At 44.8% G+C, this 16,737-nt stretch overlaps 1 pseudogene; it reads right to left on the bottom strand.

The window, feature by feature from the left end:
• LOC111973562 (partitioning defective 3 homolog) overlaps positions 1-16,737 on the bottom strand; it is an 807,950-nt pseudogene that overhangs the window by 323,905 nt on the left and 467,308 nt on the right.

The following is a 16,737-nucleotide window of genomic DNA, read 5'->3' as shown; positions in this document are numbered from 1 at the left end:
TGTGAGGGGCTGAACTAAGAAATGTCTAGAACTGGAATTGGTAGGGAGATGGTCCACGTGGGGAGAAATGTATGGAAAATGGCGCGGCACAGCTTCAAGTAAACAACTGGGGATTACGTGGRTAATTGAGGAGAGACAGTACTTCTTTGTGTATGAACTACACACTGATACATCCAGCCCAAAGCGGGAGGTTAAAAAATACTTCCTCAGTCGCCAAAGTACCGGAGCATGTCTTAAATAACAGATTGTAGAGAGTGGTGAGAAATGCAACTGAGAACGTTGGTCCCTCGACATGACATACTTTTTGCCATATTTATGAAACTTGTGTTTGTGATAAATATTTGCCTTCCTTCCATTTTTTGTTTTGGGAAACTAAAGCAGTTCCCATCATAAGCTAATGGGGAACTGAAAACACAGCATTTTTGCCAAACAAAAAGACTCCCAGCATTGGATGCTTTTAACAGATCACTGGCAATGTGTCAGTAATACAATGGCTGTGTCCCAAATGGCACGCTATTCCCTGAACTGTATAGGCCCTGYTCAAAAGTAGTGCACTATGAAGGGAATAGGGTTCATTTGTAATAAACCAATGTACTACCGACAAAAGCCAGAGTAAAAAAAAACGAACTCAAAAAGCCCAAGCACATACAAGCATAGCAGCATTTTCAAAATAGATCTTCAGAATACCAATGCCTTCCTCATACTAATTAACATAGCTAAACAATGTAATAATACCAAGCTGTATTTTTTTATCACATCATATATTCCTGTTGACTCCTGGGTTTATAGATGACCTTCTCCCTTATTGGCCAGAGAAGCGTGCGTGTGCGTGTGTGTGTGTGTGTGTGTGTGTGTGTGTGTGTGTGTGTGTGTGTGTGTGTGTACACACACATTGACAGTGATGCAGAGCGCCACCAGGAAAGGTGTGTGGAAGCAGGGGAGGATTAGACATGACCCTGGACAATAAAAGTGAGCGTTGTTCTGATATTACATTTTTCACACCCTGAGAACAGAATTATTGACGGATTTGCCCCGCTGTAAGAATCCACAATCTACCTGGGTCTCGCAGGGCCTAAGGGACACAGTGTAAAAACCTGCCTGTGGTATTCTTGCACAGTATGTGTGACATGTGTGACAAATAAAACAATTTGAAAAAGAGAAAGAAATACACACACCCCATCTTTTATAAATAAGGTTTAAATGGAAGACCGTGGTTGCGTGTGTCTGGCTGTGTGCATTGTAGATGAGCCAGATGGTGATGGTGGCGCTGGTGGTCTGTTGTTTTTGATGGTGTTGTTGGTTTTGGGTGGTGGTGGTGGTGGTGTTGTTGTTGATGGTGTTGTTGGTTGTGGGTGGTGGTGGTGGTGTTGTTGTTGATGGTGTTGTTGGTTTTGGGTGTGGTGGTTGGTTGGTGTTGTTTGTTGTGGTGTGTGGTTGTGTGTGTTGGTGTGTGGTGTGTGTTGGTTGTGAGGTTGATGTTGTTGTGTCGTGGTTGTTGTGTTGTGGTGTTGGTGTGTGGTGTGGTGTTGTTGTTGATGGTGTTGTTGGTTGTTGGGTTGGGTGTGTGATTGGTGTGGTGGTGTGTGTTGTGGGTGGTGGTGGTGGTGGTTGTTGTTGATGGTTTTGTTGGTTGTGGGTGTGGTGTTTTGTAGGAGATGGGAGGTGAGGGTGTTGCTGTTGTTGATGATGCTGTTAGTTGATGGTTTGTTTTGGAGTTGCTGGTGTAGGTGGTGGGTAGCGGCGCTCCCTACCTGTCAGCTGAGGGAGGGTGTCCGTTGCGAGGCTTGTTGACCTGGGCATAGAGGGCTTCCAGGTCGGGCTGGTCTGGACCGCTCTCCTGGGGGGGCTGGGCCCTTGGTGGGGCTCCTGTCTGCTGTCTTCGGATGACCCGTCCGGGAGCCGATGCCTGCGTAGGGGTGCTCCTCATCCTCGTTGGACTGAAGGTGCAGTTCAGGTTGGGGTTGATGTCCAGGATCTCAGCGTACTCCCTCTCCCTCGCCACCGACGCTTGACGTTCACGGAACTCCTTCGTCTTCGCCCTGGATCCTGGAGTGTAGGGACGGAGAGAGTAGGGAGGTCGAGGAGGGACAGACTGGAGGAGAGGGCAAGAGAGGTAGGGTAGGGAGGGCGAGAGTGAGAGAAAGAGATGGGGAGAGCGAAGATGGGGAGAGCAAGAGATGAGGAGAGAGAAGATGATTGAGGAGAGAGAGAGCATTGAGGAGAGAGGAGGAGAGAGAGAGAGAGAGAGAGAGGAGAGAAGAGAGAGAGAGAGAGAAGAAAGAGATGGGGAGAGGAAAAGGTCAGCAGTGCCTATAACTCACATATTTCATACTGTTATTTAGGGAATAAAAAACACATGAAAGCCATTGTGAGGATGCCTGGAAAAGAGAGGTTGGTTTTTGAAATGGGCCATTTCGAGGGTTGGTATCGGTTGGGGGAAAAGGGAAAGTTGAGGGAGCTTCAAGCTGAGTCTTAAAGGGACTGCGTCCAAATGCACACCATTCCCCTATTATGCGTGAACTAACTTTTTGACCATGAAGCACTAAGGGCCGTCCGCATTATTACTTATGTAGGGGGTTGCTAATGTGGTGCCATATTGGGATGAAATCACAGAGATACTCTGTTGGTTTCATAGTGTCTGCAGACACTACACATTGCAGCCTTTTTCAAATTCACTTAGAGACATATCATTTCCTTCACAGACAGACTTACAACAAACATTCCTACTTTTAAGTCTATCTACCTCCCACATCTATCGCAGGGCTCTTCCTCCGTCTCATTGGCTGATTCCACACATCTTAAGCCTGTTTTTCTTTCCCCAGAGAAGAGAAGATAAGTCTAATGGAGGACAGACAGCATGCTGAGTTATTCAGATGTGTGGCCGGTGGAAGTACTGCGAGGCATCCCAAATGGCACCCTATTCCCTACGACAGTTCCACTATGTTTGACCAGGGCCCATAGCGCTCTGTGTAGGGAATAGGAACTATTTGGGACACAGACGTGGAGTGGCGCATCCAGACCATGGTTGGCAGGGGATCTTCCTGAGGAGAGTAAGGTGATAGATCCCTCCCTGGGTCCTCTAACCAGAGAGAAAACAGGCCGTCTCTGATCTCTCCTCCAACTGCTCTTCCACCCGGACCCTGTTCTCTTCTTCCTCCCCGCCCCCAGCTCCTGGGTCCTCTTCCCGTCTTTCCTTCCACACAACAGGGCCTTTCAGGGCCTTTCCGTCTCATTCAGTTGACCGTGACTATGAATGCCTGTCTCTCTCCTTCCACAGAAAACAAGACCCAGGCGTGCGACGGGCGGGGGGGATGGGGGGGCGCGGACCTAGGGAGGGGGTAGGTGAATGTGATCAGGGAAGCTGTCCGGGAATGGACAGGGGATAACAGCCCCGGGGAGCGGTGGTGAAACAGAGGGGTGATGTAAACCTCTGCTGTAGTGTCCCTGCATGGCCCAGCACCTGCAGCAGCCCGTGATCCCGCCGGTAGTAGATCCAGCGATGCTGTACGATAGTTCTCTCTACACCAGCGCTCCGCTGGTAACTGCAGCACACTTACTACCATCGGTCATGACCCCACGTCCATGAGGCGCTCGAGCCGACTCGCAACTACACCCGCACGCACACAACGACGAGTCCACCCACCACACACACACTCCCACTATCTTCCACATCTTCACAGCAGCCAGCACACACACGCACACGGTCACATGCACACCTCATCGCTACACTCACACTCACACGCACACCCACACGCGCGAGAGCACATGTAAGAACATGCAGGTACAAGTATGCAAACACACGTACAGTAGGCACACGCACGTACTGTACAAACACGTATGCACGTGAACACACACACACACATCCCCACCCACCCACACACCACAATTCATCCCAACACTCTCCCAGGCTCTACGTGGGGGTCATCTCACCACCCAGTCTGTGGGATATTCCCTATTTCCCCCATTACCTCAGGTCATAGCTAACCTCTGACCCCATCGGCTATCCTTCACAGATGATTGACAGCATTGCCGTGGTAACAAGGCTGGAATCAGTGAGTTCTCATGGGTCTGTGTATTGTATATTATAATAACAGTATAATCACATTCCAAACAATGACTATTTATCTATGCCACAATAACCTAATTCCAAAAGGATTGGCTCGTTTATTTTTAGTCATGGAAATCCCATTTTCTCAGAATGATCAGAAGGATTAGATTTTGATGGTATTGTGCTCACATGATGTTCCATGTCCCATGCAATTTATACACTCCACAGCCTTGTCCACGATGTGTATTTGTATTTGTCTAAATAATATAAATGTATTATATAAATCACATCCCTTCAAAGCAGTCCCTGCTTTGTCCCAAATGACACCCTATTCCCTATGGYTCCTGGCCAAAAGTAGTGCACTACATATGGAATAGGGTGCCATTTGGGAGACAGACTCTTATTGTACAGCACACACAACCTTGTGGGTGTCAGAAACAGAGTGATATAGATTAGTTCCCGCCACAGCAGTCTCATCTCATCTCGGCACCTGCCCAAACTGATGTCACACCCCTGCCAGTAAGACCAGACAATGATGTTATGACAGGTTTTTACGGAAACCCAGTGGGAACTCAGGGCTGTAGGCTCTTCACCGACTAATCAAATTCATAAAAATACAATATCAGTGTTCAAATGGGATAATGGGTGGAGCGGCAAGACTGGCGACATTAGACTGCCTGGCACAGACAGACAGTACAGACATCCAGACAGACAGGACAGATAGACAGGAAACAGACGACGGAACAAGACAGACAGGACAGACAGTACAGGACAGACAGACAGGACAGACATCAGGACAGAACATACAGAACAGACATAGACAGACAGGAAACAGACAGGAGACATACATGAGACAAACGAGACAGATCAGAAGACAGGACAGAAGACAGGACAACATAACAGGACAGACAGACAGTACAGAATGACAGGGAAAGACAGGAAGACAGCAGGAAAGACAGACAGACAGACAGACAGACAGACAGACAGACAGACAGAAGACAGACAGAACAGACAGCAGACAGACAGACAGACAGACAGACAGACAGGTCAGGACAGAGAGAGAGACAGAGACAGAGAAGAGAGAGAGAGAGAGAGAGAGAGAGAGAGAGAGAGAGAGAGAGAGAGAGAGAGAGAAGAGAGAGAGAGAGAGAGAGAGAGAGAGAGAAGAGAGAGGAAAGAGCAGAGTGGAGGAGAGAAGCGAGGGAGAGAGAAATGGGGTGAAGGATAGGAGCACGCGGGGGAGATGAAAGAGAGAGAGAGAGGAGAGAGAGAGACGAGGGAGAGAGCGAGAGAGAGAGCGAGAGAAAGGGAGCAGAACAGAGCCTTCACCCTCAGATCAGATGGCTTTGCACCTCTAGCTGAGGGCCAACCAACAGCAGCCAGATTGCCTACAATGCCAGTGTAACATGACAGTCATCTCCATATTCAACAGGTGTGATGTCTCACACACGCTGACCAGCTCACAACCAGGGTTCCATGGCACATTTCCCCCCTATCCGAACCCCTGTGCCATGTGGTGGGTAGGCCCCATTTGCTTGCTTGGTCAGTGAAGTAGGGTAACTGCCCGCCCCCCTACCCTCCCATCMCCCAGCCTTAACTCCATTACGTAATTAATGACCCAGTGTGGTGTTGACATGAAGAAGAGCCCTGCCTACACTAAGCACTCCATTACTGCATCACCCTTAATTAACTAGGCAGTGTCTCTCCTCTCTACTGTGGACTCTCTCACCTCTCCTGTCTCTTTACTCTATCCTTACTACTCTCACCTCTCCTCTTCTCTGTCCTTACTCTCCTCTCTTCTTAACACGTTCTCACCTCTATTTCTCCACTCCTCTATCTCCTTTCTCTTCTTTCCTCGGTTGTCTCTCCTTAGTCTCTAGTCTATCTTCTCTTCACCTCTACTCCTCCTTACACTGTCCTTACTCATTTCTCTCTCCTCTCTTTTACAGGGCAAACTAGCTCAAAAGGATGTTTCGGGAAACAATGCAAGGGAAATGGAATTTCCGCTTAGCCCAGGATGCTCTAGATACTGTAATGCAAGGGATTATGGCAAGTCAGGGGTTTATCATTGAGGTTTTGACTGACAATCTCTTAAAACACATTTGCCAGAAGGTTTCTTTCCTCGATTCCAGGTAAGTGGCTTCCTTCTTCATTTGTTGTCTTCGTTGCTGTTAGAAGAGAGCTCTTTGGCATCACACAGCTAGCACACACACACACACACACATCACAATTAAAACCACAAGGTGCCCCTCAACGGTAAACAACTCAGAAGTGTGAGTCACTGCATTAAGTTGAGAGAAGAATCCGCCATGTTTGTTTCATTTTCAAAGAGAAAGTTAGGAGAGAGTTGAAGTTGCAAAGAGAGCGGTGCACTACTGACAAGTCGGCTCGCCTGAGGTCCTTCTTCTATGCGCTGAATAAATCGGAGTGTTTATCAAACAAGTCTGTGTAATTCTGGACAGATTAAGCCAATGTACCCTCCTCCGTATGTCTTTCAATGGGGGGGGAGGCGGGAGCGAGAGAGAGGGAGAGAGAGAGGAGGCGGCTGCTGTATTCAAACGCTCATTACTAAGTCTGCACTTACAGAGTTCCACTTGGAGAGAGTCTGGCTGTTCAATATGCTTGGTAGCAGAGGCGGGATGAAACAGAATGCATTGCTTRCTTTAGTAACTCTTGTAGATATCTTGCATATATTCTTTCTTCCCACATTCAAACAAATTGGTTGAGAACCCCCCCCCTCCCCACAAAAGTACAATCTTGTGTGCAAAGGACTGTGCTCCCATTAAGACTCTGATGGACAGACTCTTTTAGGTTGACACTTTATTTTACATACTTTTATCAGGCAAACAATTTGGCACAATTKAATTCTGTAATAATCACATGTAGCTTGCTGCAGAGTATCAATTATCAAATTAATTGAGTATCAAATAATTACAAATATAATCAGGCCTGCAATCAGTTCCTTTGATCTCTCATTGAACTCAACATGTTAATGACGACAGACAGCAACACGTTACAATTTTTTTTTAGAACGAAGCTAATTATTTGGTAAAACAATTACTGTTATGAAGGGATCAGCTGAGATAATGACTAACACACATTAACTTAGTGCAGTAACAAGTTATGAAGTACCTGCTGCGTAATTATAGACACTGTAATTAGTAAGACATTAACACAAGTTTCATTTCTAATCTCATTTAACAGAGGAAAGTCGTACACTTTATGTACTCTCAACTGACGTTTCAGTACTCATTCTAAAATAGAAACGTTGTGGCTTAATTCCTCAAAACCAACCAGCCACACTGATGTGATGCTGAGGTCTGTAGTATTACATGAATACAGGGTCCATTTGCATTSTAAAATAAGGAAATGGAAGGCTAGTTGATCTTGCAGCTCCTAGTTCCTTGAAACCCGACCAACCACACTTGTGTTGTGTGATGCTACTGTAACTGCTGACTGACAAACTATAGAACAGGAGCAGTGTACCTTGCCTTTGGTTGGCTGGCATCAGCAGGAAACCAAACAAACAGGCAGACGTGGTGGAAACAGCCAAACAGGCACTACAAGGCTTCTGGTCTGGGAGCAGGAGGAGAGTGAGATGAAGGGATGGAGGAGTGTGAGCCACTGATTAGAAGCTCAGAGGAGCCAACCAGATAAGAGAAGGGACATCATAATCTCACGCCACAGTCACAGAGAGAGAGAGAAATAGTGAGAGAAATAGAGGGAGAAGGGGGGGGGACAGAGAGAGAGAGGGGGGGGGACAGTAGAAGAGAGGGGAGAAACAGAGATAAAGAGGGGGGAAACAGAGAGAGGGGGGGCAGAGAGAGAGGGGGAGAAACAGAAGAGAGAGGGGGAGAAACAGAGAGAAGAGGGGGGGGCAGAGAGAGGGGGGGGGGCAGAGAGGAGGGGGGGTGAAGGAACGGTTGCAGTTGGATACAAGTTTAAGACAGAGGCAGCAGACACCAGCAGGTTCTACTGTGTGGTGGGTTTAGATCTGGCTTCAGACACGATGCTCTGGTAAACTGACAAAACAATGAGACAATCCCAATCTCAGCCACACCAGGAGTCATGAAAGGAATAATGCATATTCCTCCTCTTTGGAATCTCTTCTGCTTGATTGACGGCAGCCACACTAAACCCCAGGCACTGAGAAGAGAGAATCAGCGCGTTCAAAGGGATTGGCCTGAGCAAGCAATCTAGGATCGCCTTGTATCCCAAATAACCACTCATTATAAAAGATGAGTGATTCCTGTACCTTACCTTGCTCAAACCGGATTCCCCTGAAACACACGGACTCTCTGTACTATTCCTACCCCATCCAACCTGCATGGTACCAATCAAAGAGAATCATGCTAGTCCCCTGCAGTGTGGTGCAATCAGGTAGAGTAGCCCAGCCGGTTGTCCACAGCATAAAGCCTTGTAATGGCTGTTTGTGCTGAGGGCTGTGGTTTGTTGTTTGTGTGTGTGTGTTGTGTGTGTGTGTGTGGTGTGTGTGTGGTGTGGTGTGTGTGTGTGTGTGTGTGTGTGGTGTGTGTGTGTGTGTGTGTGTGTGTGTGGTGTGTGTGTGTGTGTGTGTGTGTGTGTGTGTGTGTGTGTGTGTGTGTGGAGGGCCTCTTCCAGCTAGGTCTTAATGAAGCGCTTGATGAGGAATGGAGTCTGCTGAACAGGCAACACAGGTGGCAGGCAGGCAGGCAGTTGCATATCATTTGTGAGATTTATAGCAAAAACAAATGGTGCTGATGATGATTCTTTATCAACTTCAGAATGGGTTCATCACTGCACTGCTGGGTTCTGTACCCTGGTAGATGATATTTCAGCATCAGTGTTTCTACTATATCTTGAGGCACTCAGATATAAACACGCAAGACTACAATACATGGAGGCTATTTTGCCAGAATAAACTTGGTCTAATAGTGTCTCTTAACACTGTAATCGAAACCATACTTTTATAATGTTATTAAGGTCAGACCCCTAGATATGTAACACATGCCATCTGTTTTATAGTTTCCTCATAGCAGACCAGAACAGGGAAGAAAGAGGTACAGACTACAACTAGGATATCACATTAATCCACCCTAACCTTCTCTATGTCTTCTCTTTACGGGAGGCAGGTAGCCTTAGTGGTTAGAGCGTTGGGCCAAACAGAAAGTTGCTAGATCAAATCCCCGAGCAGACAAGGTAAAACATCTGTCGTTCTGCCCCTGAACAAGGCAGTTAAACCCACTGTTCCTAGGCCGTCATTGAAAGAAGAATTTGTTCTTACTTCTTATGGCTGCAGGGGCAGTATTGAGTAGCTTGAGATGAAAGGTGCCCAGAGTAAACGGCCTGCTCCTAAGTCATAAGTTGCTAAATATATGCATATTATTATTAGTATTGGATAGAAAACACTCTGAAGGTTTCTAAAACTGTTTGAGATTATGTCTGTGAGTATAACAGAACTCATATGGCAGGCAAAAACCTGAGAAGTTCCACTTCCTGTTTGGATTTTTTCTGCGCTGAGCAGTTTCAACCACTTCCATGAAATTACAGCGAGATATGGATGAGTTTTCACTTCCTACGGCTTCCACTAGATGTCACAGTCAATAGAAACTTTGTTCTGAATGTGACTCTAATGTGAAGGGGGCCCGAAGGAGACAGGAATGATTCCACCACTGACCACGCGCGTTCATGTGAGAGGCAGCTCCGTTCCATCGCCAACTTGAAGTCAATGTAATTCTCCGGTTGAACGTTATTCAAGATGTATGTTAACAACATTCTAAAGATTGATTCAGTACATCGTTTGACATGTTCTCTACTGACTGTTATGCGAACCTTTGGACATTTCGTCACGTTATAGTGACGGCTTTGTGACTTTGGAATTGTTTACCAAACCGCTAACCAAAGTTCTAATTGGACATAAATAACGGACATTATCGAACAAATCAAGCATTTATTGTGGACCTGGGATTCCTAGGACTGCATTCTGATGAAGTTCATCAAGGTAAGGAAACATTTATCATGTATTTCTGGTTTCTGTTGACTCCAACATGGACGGCTAATTGGCTTTGATCTGAGCGCCGTCTCAGATTATTGCATGGTTTGCTTTTTCCGTAAAGTTTTTTTGAAATCTGACACAGCGGTTGCATTAAGAGAGAGTATATCTATAATTCCATGTGTATAACTATTATCATCTACATTTATGATGAGTATTTCTGTTGAAAACGATGGCTATGCAAAATCACTTGATGTTTTTGGAACTAGTGAATGTAACGCGCCAATGTAAACTCCGATTTTTTTATATAAATATGAACTTTATCAACAAAACATGCATGTATTGTTTAACATGAAATCCTATGAGTGTCATCTGATGAAGATCATCAAAGGTTAGTGATTCATTTTATCTCTATTTCTGCTTTTTGTGACTGCTATCTTTCGCTGGAAAAATGGCTGTGCTTATTGTGGTTTGGTGGTGACCTAACATAATCGTTTGTAGTGCTTTCGCTGAAAAGCATATTTGAAATCGGACACTTTGGTGGGATTAACAACARGATTACCTTTAAAATGATATAAGACACATGTATGTTTGAGGAATTTTAATTATGAGATTTCTGTTGTTTGAATTTGGCGCCCTGCACTTTCACTGGCTGTTGTCATATCGATCRCGTTAGCGGAATTGCAGCCATAAGAAGTTTTAACTGACTTGACTAGTTAAATACATATTTTTAGAATCAKTAAAAGCTCCGCTCAAAATGTGTGCTTCAATTAAATCGTCGGTGTCAGCTGAGTGGTGTGTTTGGCAACGGGCCATCCCGACATCCCTGACACTTCCCCTTCTGGGCTTACTGTACGTGCGCTAGTTTTAGAAATATAGTCCCCGTTTCCCCCGCTCCCTCGATCCATAATATCATAACCGCTGTGTCTAAAATAACCCATTCCCAATGGGCCCTATATAATCAATCAGTGCATTTGCCTTGAGCAAGACCCACCCTCAGTGTCAGCACACCACCTCTATCAAAATTTGCACCTCTGAGTGGCATAACACAACCCAAAATACAGAGGTAATTGATTTTAGAGCTGTCGCCCCCCTGAACTGCCATGCTTTGAATATCAYGCTGAGCCAGCTCCCTCCTCCCCGAGACGTCAGGTTACTGTATTAATACCACAGACGATTTCCCAAAGGATTCCCAGATTCCATTTCCATTATCTGAGAGTCAATTTAGAATTTCCATTCTGGTTAAGTGATGGCATTTTGGGATGGTGAGAAGGGGAAAGGAAAGTGGCCCTGTTGTATAGTGCTCCAGCGCTCCAGTGCTCTGACACTAGGGCTTAGACATGCAGAACGGAGAGGAAACAGACTAAATGGGAGAAGGAGAAACGTATACAAGTCAAGATCCAGACAAATAGTGATTGGGGAGTGAGGGGAGTAAGGAAAGGAGGGGAAGGGTGAGGGCATGTTTTAGGCTTAGCCCCAGTCTGTGTCTGTGCTGTTTTATACCGGCTTTGCATGGCAGACGTTTGGGAGAGCCTCAAAGGGACAGAGGCTTTGGAAGGCTCTGGATAGGAAGGCTGTGGGTCTCTGGGGCGTGCTGGCAATGTGTTGGGCCAGCAGCCAGAGGGACTGCTAGGGCTCACAAAGCAGAAGACAAGACATTCCCTGCATGTCACAGTCTAGCCTCTATGAAGACTGTCTCCAGATGTCCCATTGAATAGGAAGACCATTGTTGTGTGTGTGTGTGTGTGTGTGTGTGTGTGTGTGTGTGTGTGTGTGTGTGTGTGTGTGTGTGTGTGTGTGTGTGTGTGTGTGTGTGTGTGTGTGTGTGTGTGTGTGTGTGTATCCGACAGGCAGCTATCCTCACTCCCTCCCTCTCTTTCCACTGAGAGCAATATCAACTCCATTGTTTGTTTTCAATTACCTTCATTACCAACAGTAGTTTGATAACCGAGTTCATTTGTCATTCATTTTGGCTTGCAGAGAACAATAGAGGCAGCAAGCCCCTCGTTCCATTCACACAACCACTGATATTGTCCTTCAGTCAAGTGAATTTAATAGAGCTTGTCTGCAAGGAAGGAATGAGGCGGAGAAAACAAAAAACACATATGTCCGTTCACTTATACATCGCCTGTGTCCCAAATGGCACCCTATTCCCTTTATAGTGCATTACTTCTGACCAGGCCCCATATGGCTCTGGTCAAAAGTAGTGCACTATTTAAGGAATAGGGTGCCATCTGGTCAAAAGTAGTGTACTATAAAGGGAATAGGGTGCAATTTAGTATGTAACCATACAGAGGCCTCAACGTCCCCTAAAACATCGAGGGACTAACAGAGTCCAGGATGACGAAACCAAACGCCAGATTCTTGAACGATTAACAACCTTTTTACTGCCAAAAAGAAAAGAGAAATGCCCTACAACATTGATTTGACAATTCTAATGAGACCGGCAATTCAATCAGTCAAAGCAGAAGGAGCGAACCAGGACCATTAGCAGGTTAGGTCCATTCAATGGCACAAAGCAAAAAATCTTTAGAAATGATCAATTTAATGTACTGTTATAAAAGGCCTGGACGTTTACAAATTGACATCGGAATGCTTTCCCAGAACTTTCCTCTTTCCACACCGCCCCATTTAGTTAATTGGGCAGTTTGCACATTTTCCCGGGCAGCAGCATGTAGCAGCGCTGTGCATTCTCCTCACAGACTTAATTGTGAGGCTATTACCAAGCCGGGRGAGCCCTGTAAACACATGCACAGGCACAAACACACACTCACCTCTCCTGCTCCAGTTTCATCCGTAGCATCTCCTCCTCAGACGCCTGTGTGTCCTCCATCTTAGATTTACTCGACCCCTTACGCTCCATCTTGTCTCCATTGCGGTGCTTCCCAAACCTGGAGACACAATAAGGGGGAAGGTATTTAATTGATGCCCAGGCTTTGTTKTAGTCTAGGTCGCGAGCTGGGCCTTTCTTGAATCCCCTATCTCTCACAGAGAGGATTTGTGGAAATGTCCTGAAATGTGTCAGATACTGTTGGGCTTTGGGCAACTGTGAAAATGTAAGAGACTTTATATGTGAGAACTCTACTATGCTCTTTGGCTTGAAGAAATAACTTCAAAATAAAAACATTCACGACAGATGGTGCCATATTGAATCAAATCAAATGTCAAGATGTGGTTTCCCCGCACTGCTAAATCATCCAACTTTATTGTCCAGAAATGTTAACAAGTTAAAAGCAAGTCGGTTTTAATACAGCAAGAAGGTAATACTCTATCAAATGGATATAGACTTCCGTCTGAAACCTCTCTCATAAGGTTTACTGAGTGTGATGGGAGCTGTGACAGCTTGTGATTCAGTCTGACTGAGGTGCACACACTACTCTGAGCTGCTGGGTGAATTTCAGTTAGCAGAGCCATAGAAGCCGCTCTCTGGCATCATTTGCAACTTTCTCGGCGACGCGGCGGCAAACTTTTACATTTTAATGACGCGGGTGACATGGAGGCAGCGGTAAATCCACGACAGCTTTATAGATGGGTGAGAATAACTGCGCCTGACGATCGTAAATTCCCCCGCTCAGTCCTATATGTGCAGCTATGTGCAAATGACTGGAAACTCTGCCTGTCTGAGGGGTGTGAGAAAATGATGGAGGATAGATAGGAGAGGGGATCAGAAGAGCATGGATGGGGTTACCACCATCATATCAGAGCTACTTTATTATCCATTTCATACACAGACCAAAATCCCACTATTTTACCATTCCTGCTTTTTTATAGCAGCTTTTTGGTATATCTGAAAAGGATTAGGGGTTAAAAAAACATGGACAAATAAAAGCCAGCTAAAGACCTAGTCATGATTCCTGCAACAAAAATACAGGTATCAGGTCTGTGTGAATGGTTCACTGCTTTCTTGCTGGTAAATACATTAACAATCCATTGTTTAACACCTCCCTAATTTGAAATGCAAACAGTCTCCATGGTTTAACAACACCCCACACCCCTACTAATTTGCCAGTTATCCACTGATATGTATAAAAAGAGGTATACCTCCAAGAAAGTAGTATATAAGGGGCTTTTTGAAAGGGGGTCATACAAACATTGCCTTTTATTTTTTACAGGTCATATACCACATCTTATGTKTCAAATGGGTATATGACCTGTACAGTACAATAATCATCATGAGAGTTTTCCCTGTGAGGCATGGAGGATGTCCAGGGTGGATGCTGATTAGGGTTGAATGGCGGGAACCCGGTTACCGAGATTTACTGGGATTTACCYTCCAAAACCACAATCCCAGGATAAATAACTGTGAGAAACCAGTAAATTAAAAGAAAGTATTTATATGGTGTGAAATGGAACTGTTAAATGATATGTGATGTCTAAATCTGTCTTCTCTACGTCCTCTGCATGATGAATCAACGCTCAGGGTTTGGGACAGACAGCRCATCTCAGTATGGATGTAGACCTACAGTATCTCATCATGGTAACATTTTTCTTGTGACAGGTAGGCCTACATTTGCTGCAGCATAGTTTATGCTACAGTAATATAAAGACTGAATGTGCTTCTAATTTACCCATCTCCARCCAGCTTTCGGGGGTCACCTTGTTTTTTCATTGTAAAGATTACCATTTTTTAAATTGCAGCTCCAGTCTTTCACTTGAATACCTTTGCTTTAAATCAGTGCACCCGCGAGCACTCTCTAGCAGGCTCTCTCTCTTCATCAACTCCATTAAAATTACATCCAAGATAGATCATCCTCTTCTAGATTGACATATAACTCTTTATATACAGTATATGTATGTATATATAGAGGTATATATAGATTGATATACAGTATGGCCCTATATATAGATGTCCTAGCCTACCGCTTTCAGGTAATTCATTCAATGCAGTACTAATTTAACTAATTCATGATGGGTTATGCATAATACGCTTCTAACTTATAGCCTCTGTCTCTTGCGCAACACGCACACCCCGTTGCCGCTGGACTCTCTCCTTAAAAAAGGCCCCTAGGCTCTTGGAGTCCCCTGCAGGAAAAGCTAGAAAAGAATAGCTTGCTGGACTAACGCAACCTCTTGTTAGCTGAATGTTAAATACAGTAGCCAATAGAGCTCACAGGTAGTCTGAAAGAAGAGAGAATGCGTGGTGGCGGAAGGCTATTGCAGGTATTTATTCAGACCTATAACCATTAAACCTTTGTGAAGAGAAGTGAAATCCTTCTGCATCTAATTCTAGTCCTACATTATTCAAGGATGTCATTAGAATGATGAAGCGTATTTCATTTAACTGTTGAAAGCGAGGAAGGAATGAAGCAACAAGAGAGAGAGAAGGAGGTAGGCTAATAACATTAGGGGAAATATGAGAGGTATATGGTCAGCCTACTAATTATACAAATAGGCCCTATTATATTTCAAAATTAAAATAAAATTTGCTAGCCTATACTATAACTTTGTAGGCTGCATGTACTGCACAAGAATCCCATGTTGTCTTCTGCTTTATCATGGTTTGAACGTGTGTAATTCCAGTCCATATTATACAGTATAATACAATACAGTACAGTAATACAGTTCACACTCAAAAAGATTAACCTACCAGAGCTAGTTTCATTTATTTACCAAAGAGKGCATATAGCTAGCTACAACCATGGGCTTTTATGTTTTTCTGTTGCGCGTAATGTACAGTAGCCTATATCACATATATATTGGATGATGGCACAATAATTTGTTTTTGGGGGGGGCTTGGGCTCATTAAATGTTGTTGTGTCCCAAACAGTCCCTTATTCCCTATATAGTGCGCTACTTTTGACCAGGGCCAATTGCCATTTGGGTCGCATCCACAGTTGTTATTTATGTGGTGTGAGCACTCTCTAAAGACACTGTCCAGGAAAGCCTCTCTCGTTAAATACTGCCTGTGATGTAATTTCCTGKCACTTTTTTTCTATAATGGTGCCAGCTGTGAGGGAACTCAAAGCAGCAGGAGGAAGGACACAGGAAGTAGACAGGAATTCAGGAAGTGCATTCAGGAAGTGCACCAGGTGCTCAGTTTGAAAGCCACTTCTAGAAATATGAACACATGTGTAATATTACAACACATGCATGGAGCTGGTTATGGGTTCCATGGTGAGTCTGCCTCGTGGGTATGTGTATGTGTGTGTGTGTGTGTTGCTGAGGCCAAGATCTGATCTGTATAGAGGCAAGGCAATAACAATGTGTATGGATCTACATGTAAATCGATCAGTGGAGGCTGCTAAGGGGAGGATGGCTCATAATAATGGCTGGAACTGAGCGAATGGAATGGCATCACACCATGTGTTTGATGCATTTGATAACATTCCACTTATTCCGCTCCAGCCATTACCACAAGCCCGTCCTTCCCAATTAAGGTTCCACCAACCTCCTGTGGACTTAATGTATGAGGGGATTCAATAACTGTATTCATTTTGATGGCTCAATGCACGCATTGTACACATMAACAATTATTATGAAAAGCTGCATTGATTGCAGAAAAATCCCATTCCATTTTCAGACTGAAAGTGCTGTATTCTTACGGAGCGGGTGTTAGGTAATAGGTTGGACAGACAGACCTCTTGGTCCATGTTATGTTGTACTTTGAGTCTATTCACTTTGTTTATTCTGACTTCTTGCCAAAGCAGTTTGACAGTTTCAAAATGTTTTCCCAACAATGAAAGAATAACATCAGACAGCGATGACGTAGGGSTACTAA

Source organism: Salvelinus sp. IW2-2015, linkage group LG14, assembly GCF_002910315.2.
Source record: "Salvelinus sp. IW2-2015 linkage group LG14, ASM291031v2, whole genome shotgun sequence".
In the NCBI taxonomy this organism is placed as follows: Eukaryota; Metazoa; Chordata; class Actinopteri; order Salmoniformes; family Salmonidae; genus Salvelinus; species Salvelinus sp. IW2-2015.
This window is presented reverse-complemented; position numbering and strand designations above follow the sequence as displayed.